The following is a 6,000-nucleotide window of genomic DNA, read 5'->3' on the forward strand; positions in this document are numbered from 1 at the left end:
GATTTTTTTCAGCTTTAGTGTGTATATCATATTCACTTAGTTATGTTAGGAAGTTTTCCATCTTTATGACCGGCCCTGGTAACTTCACCCCAACTTCTCTGATCCCCAGAACACAGTAACTTAACATAAGTTAGGTGTTCCCTGTGGCTCAGATGGTAGAGCATGGTGTTTGCAAGGCCAGCATGGTGTGTGCAACGTCAGGGTTGTGGGTTCAATTCCCACGGGGGGCCAGTACAAAATAAAAAAATAAAAATACATGAGATGTATGAAATGTATGCATTCACTACTGTAAGTCGCTCTGGATAAGAGCGTCTGCTAAATGACTAAAATGTAAAATAAGTGTTTATGTGTTTATGACATTTTGGAGAAATTTAAGGGAAAATAAAAAATCCAGCCGTAGCAGAGCCCCAAGTCCCATGGGGACGTCCTCGAGGGCCTGGATGTTCTCCCCATCAAAGGCCAGCGGGATTTCACTCTCATGGTGAAATGGATTTCCACCGATGTGCAGTAAAGGAGTGAAGAGCGGTGAAATCTGTGTCAACAAAAGTAAGAAACGATTAATACACATACAATTAACAAAGAACATAACAAATGTTCAGCTGTAGTTTTATATAAGCATGCACACCTATGTTTATGAAGAAACAGATGATTGGTGCATAGGCATACCTTGTCACGGACATAAAGGCCACTCGGGTCCTCATTGAAGAGGTAGGGCAAGAGCAGAATCGCTGCTGTGGTCTCCAGTCCTAGTAAAGTAAAGCAATGATCTTACTACACTTGCACATTTTATTACAAAATACATTACTGAAAGGGAAGGAATAAGAGCAAACTCCTCTTCTGTATTTTCCTTCAGGGACTGTCAAAATAGCAGGATGATGTCCTCACCCCTGCCTCGCCTCTCTACCTCTGATAGTCCTTCAATTATCTAAGGAATAAGAGCTGTTGTTGGCTTTATGGAAACGATATACAATATATGGGAAAGAATATAGTTGAGGAAATAATCCAAACCTAGTTGTGCCTAGTTAGGACATAACGTTAGCTAGCTAGCTAACGGTACTGTACTGTAGCTCATACAACGCCGACGTTCAAACGCGGCTTTCTAATATTTACGTTCATAAACTATAGTAACGTTATGAAAGATATTCACAGAAAACCATCATTGTCTTCGTTATTCATTATTAGTATGTTATATTATAATACATTATTTCGATACATATTCAGAGCCAAACATCAACCCAACTTAACCTTTTTAACTGTTGTCGCATCCAAACTTGTCACCATCGTTTTCAGTTGTAATGGCGAAGTTCCCGGAAGAAGTCCAGCAACAACGGAGGTTCCTCGATGAACCCACCTTCTAACAAGTTCTTTGAAGAACCTTTTGGGGCTGTTTTTCATTGACCAAAAACCCTACGGTTCTTAGGGGATCTGAGAACAACTCCAGTTGAACCCTTCATTTTTAGAGTGTAGTCGGCTCTATTTACTCTCAGATTCAAACATGATGATTAGTATCAACGATCAAGTCAGCTGCTGCTGCTCCAATACAGTATGTGGTGAGACGGTGAACTGATGTTGAACTGGGCAGTCATCTGCTGCTGCTCCAATACAGTATGAGGTGAGACGGTGAACTGATGTTGAACCGGGCAGTCAGCTGCTGCTGCTCCAATACAGTATGAGGTGAGACGGTGAACTGATGTTGAACTGGGCAGTCAGCTGCTGCTGCTCCAATACAGTATGAGGTGAGACGGTGAACTGATGTTGAACTGGGCAGTCAGCTGCTGCTCCAATACAGTATGAGGTGAGATGATGAACTGATGTTGAACTGGGCAGTCAGCTGCTGCTGCTCCAATACAGTATGAGGTGAGACGGTGAACTGATGTTGAACTGGGCAGTCAGCTGCTGCTGCTCCAATACAGTATGAGGTGAGACGGTGAACTGATGTTGAATCATAATGATTAAGTTAATTAAAATGTGAAATTTGTGAAACGGTAAAAAAGTAGTGTATGTCATATTAAATATATTACTCTATTGTTATCATATAGAAACATCATGGAATATTGTACATCATATTAGCATCAACATACATTATTGTTTCATTCACTTTCACATTTTCAAGTTCAGAAGTCAGAACCCATCACCTGCTATGTAAAAGAGACAGAAGAATGCACAATGGTCAATGCTATCTGGGATCCTTGGTACATCCCTACCCTAAACCCTAACCTTAACCATTTTAAATGTCAACTTCAACAGGCTAGGGATGTCCCAAGGATGTATCTCTACCTGAAAATACACGATCTAAGTGATTGATAGTTGGTATTCAGCAGTCATAAAGCCTTATTTACTTTAATGAACTACTAAAATAGTGATTTTGTGAGACAGCATAGACAGCAGCTCTACACTTTATTGACTGACTGATCCATTCATCCTTCCATCCCTCCTCAGCCTTCCTCACCTCTGAAGACCCAGTGAGGGTGGAGCTCAGTCAGAGAGCTGTTGAGGGACTGGTTAGGAAGAACACTTCTACAGCCAGAGAGGTGAGAGGTCACACATGGTTTAGATGGTAAATATTTATGTCCCCTTAGCGGTTCATCACGTCAGCAAAAGGGAATATGTTCCATCATCCATGTTTATTTACATTAGTGCAAATTGTCCACTGAAATTGGTGTAATTTCTTACCCCTTTTGGCTGTATGAAAGTTAATTTCCTCTCAGGCACACACATTTGTTCTTTGATAATATGAAGGTAATTTGTGTAAAATTTATTTTTCCCCTCATTCACCCCATCTCTTTACATTGCTTATTTATATTCAGTGGCCTGACTGCATCCAGACTATGTCAAAGGCCCATCCTGGTAGATCTGAACCTAATGCAGCTTGGAGTGATCGGATGACAGAAGTCACATTTAGGTGCCAGGTGTAACTGAGGCCCTAGATGCTCCATATCCATTACTTTTAGAGTTTTATATAATATGACTAAATGTGTTTCTGTGTTGCAGGGGCAGTCAAGAAATGGAACAGCAAGGCCACAGAACATGACATAAGCAGAGCTGTGGGAGACCACCTCAAGCCCCTGGTAGAGCCGGGGGTGGTGTTTACCACTCCCCCACACCTTCAGCAGGCTAGAAAAGTGGGATTGATACGGTTTGATCCATTTGTTTGTTTCAGTTTTCAGTAGTTGAATCCTTTTCGACATAATATCCTCTGATGTATTGTTGAGTTCAACATTTTTCATTTTCAACAAATGAATTGGGTTGGTTGAAAAGTGATACTAAACATGCATACCATTTGCACTATTTTGACAGTGGAAGATATGCTGAATTTATACTGTTTTTCATACTAAGATGGACCAATATGTGTTGCTTTTGCACATATTTGTTAATTGGTTTTGCAAGAGTATACAAAAGAAAAACCCACACCAAACTTAAAGACAGGAAGTAAACCAAAAAGGTGGAGCAACTAAAGGTGTTGACTCTCCACATGTATCAAGACAACTGGAGCACTGGGCCAGACACTCTTAAATAGAACCTGGACCAGCTCAGGTGAAACACCTTCCCACTAACGAGATGGACAAGCCAGCACAGGTGTAACACATACTGACTAACGAGGTGACACCAATCAGTGCGTCCTACGTGCTAACGAGCTAGACGGGCTAACCAGCTAGACGTGCTAACGAGCTAGACGTGCTAACGAGCTAGACGTGCTAAAGTCCAACCTCAAAACATGAATGGAAAAACCAAAGCCTGTAACACCTTCCCCCTTTAAGACAACAAATATATCCTATATTTTTGTTGGACAAGTTTGCTCACCACCAACAGAAAACAACTTCCATTTCACATTATAATCAACTACAATGCTTCACCTTCACAAATATAAATACGGTGTCTACTGGCTGTCAACAATTAAAAACAAGAAAAAAAACACGTATTTCTAAATAATAATATACACAATCATGTAATTTCTATAGAACCCCCCCCCCCCAGAAAAGCAATTTTTCCCACAAAACACAAAACTTTTTGACTGCCAACCCTTGAGACAATCAGCAACCAAGTTGTCCTTACCACAGACATGTCTGATTTCAAGAGGAAACTCCTGCAATATCCGTAGTAACTTTCCACCTCACTGCGGAGCTTCTCTCTCTTTTCAGGGTTCACTAGATAGGCATGTTGTTGGATCGGGGCCCAGTCCCCAATGTCATGCTCTAGTACATTTGGGTTGGCACATCTGAGAATGAATCCTGATATTCTAAAAGCAGGGCAACAATGTCAATATAATTGTACAAAAAATTGTCAGTTGGTTACATAAATAATAATCATTACTAAATGTTACATGAAATGTAAATATGAAATATTTGGATGCATAGTCTTATTTTCAACGTCTTATCAATTACATTTTGCTAAATGTCCAAATCAATAAACAATATGCATAAACAGTTTGGGATAAATTGAAAGCATAAAATGTGCTATGTACACAAACATCTGCCACAATAATCATATTACTTGTATTTTTTAAAACAAGCACCTTATAAACTGCACAAGCACCAGAAACACTGTTGTTTTGACAAGTAGCAATAAATCACTGATATCGATTAGGGGGAAAATCAGGTTGTACGTGCTGTTGAAACTAACACAACTAAAAAAACACATGGAAATGGGAGATATCTTTTACCTCACTGGTTAGAGGACAACCTGCAGAAGACAGTCAGCTACATTTTGGACTGATGCATTTAAATGTAGGGGTCGCTAAACAAAGGAACACAACACTTATTTGTCCTAACTCATCGATATCATGTTAAAATCATTTGTGTGACAGAAGGGAGATGAGGTTGCACGTCATGTTAAAACTAACAGCTAAAAACCACATGGAATCTGGGAATAATGTGCACATCCCTGGTTAGAGGACAACTTGTAGAAAACAGCTAGCTACATTTTGAAGTGTTGCATTTTGATTCCAGTGGGTCACCAACATGGTAAGTGTAACACAACTCTTTTTTTGTAAGTCACTTTTTGTTAAATTTCATAAATAGTAACTCTTCTAATTCAGAGCCTGGATTTTCCCCCTGAGGATAATATCCATATCATGCTGAAATCAATAGAACAGGGGGCAAATATTTAGGGTTCTACATTGTGACATTATTAAAATACTCCCACTACAATGTTAAAACATTCTACATTGTGACATTAATTCATTGAAATCATGAAACAACTCCTTCATGTATTTTCTGATATTTGATCAGAGATCTTTTATCAGATTATCTCTGGTCACAGCTAAGAGATTTCTCTCCTCTGTGTGTTCTCTGGTGTCGAGTCAGATCACTAGATGAGGCAAAACTCTTCCCACATTGATCACAGCTATAAGGTTTATCTCCTGTGTGTGTTCTCTGGTGTAGAGTCAAATCACTAGATGTAATAAACCTCTTCCCACATTGAGCACAGCTATAAGGTTTCTCTCCTGTGTGTATTCTCTGGTGCACTGTCAGAGCGCTAGATTGACCAAAACTCTTCCCACATTGACCACAGATATAAGGTTTCTCTCCTGTGTGTGTTCTCTGATGTAAAGTCAGAGAGCCAGATGCTGTAAAACTCTTCCCACATTGAGCACAGCTATAAGGTTTCTCTCCTGTGTGTATTCTCTGGTGCACTGTCAGATAGCTAGATTGGCCAAAACTCTTCCCACATTGACAACATATATGTTTCTCTCCTGTGTGTGTTCTCTGGTGTATAGTCAGAGAGCCAGATGTAGTAAAACTCTTCCCACATTGATCACAGAGAAAAGGTTTCTCTCCTGTGTGTGTTCTCTGGTGTGATATCAGGCTGTTTGATTGAGTAAAACTCTTCCCACATTGAGTACAGCTATAAGGTTTCTCTCCTGTGTGGATTCTCTGATGAATTTTAATGCATGATGAGGTGAATCTCTTCCCACAGTCAGAGCAGCAATGAGTTCTTTTCCCTGTGGATCTCTGCAGGTGTTTATTGAGGTGTTCTAATGTGGAGAGACTCTTCTCTGCC

At 40.0% G+C, this 6,000-nt stretch overlaps 1 pseudogene; it reads right to left on the minus strand.

The window, feature by feature from the left end:
* Positions 1-5,630, minus strand: part of LOC123732779 (zinc finger protein 2 homolog) — a 70,329-nt pseudogene extending 64,699 nt beyond the window's left edge.
* Between the last annotated feature and the right edge of the window lie 370 nt (positions 5,631-6,000).

Source organism: Salmo salar, chromosome ssa02 (genome assembly GCF_905237065.1).
Source record: "Salmo salar chromosome ssa02, Ssal_v3.1, whole genome shotgun sequence".
NCBI classification, from domain to species: domain Eukaryota; kingdom Metazoa; phylum Chordata; class Actinopteri; order Salmoniformes; family Salmonidae; genus Salmo; species Salmo salar.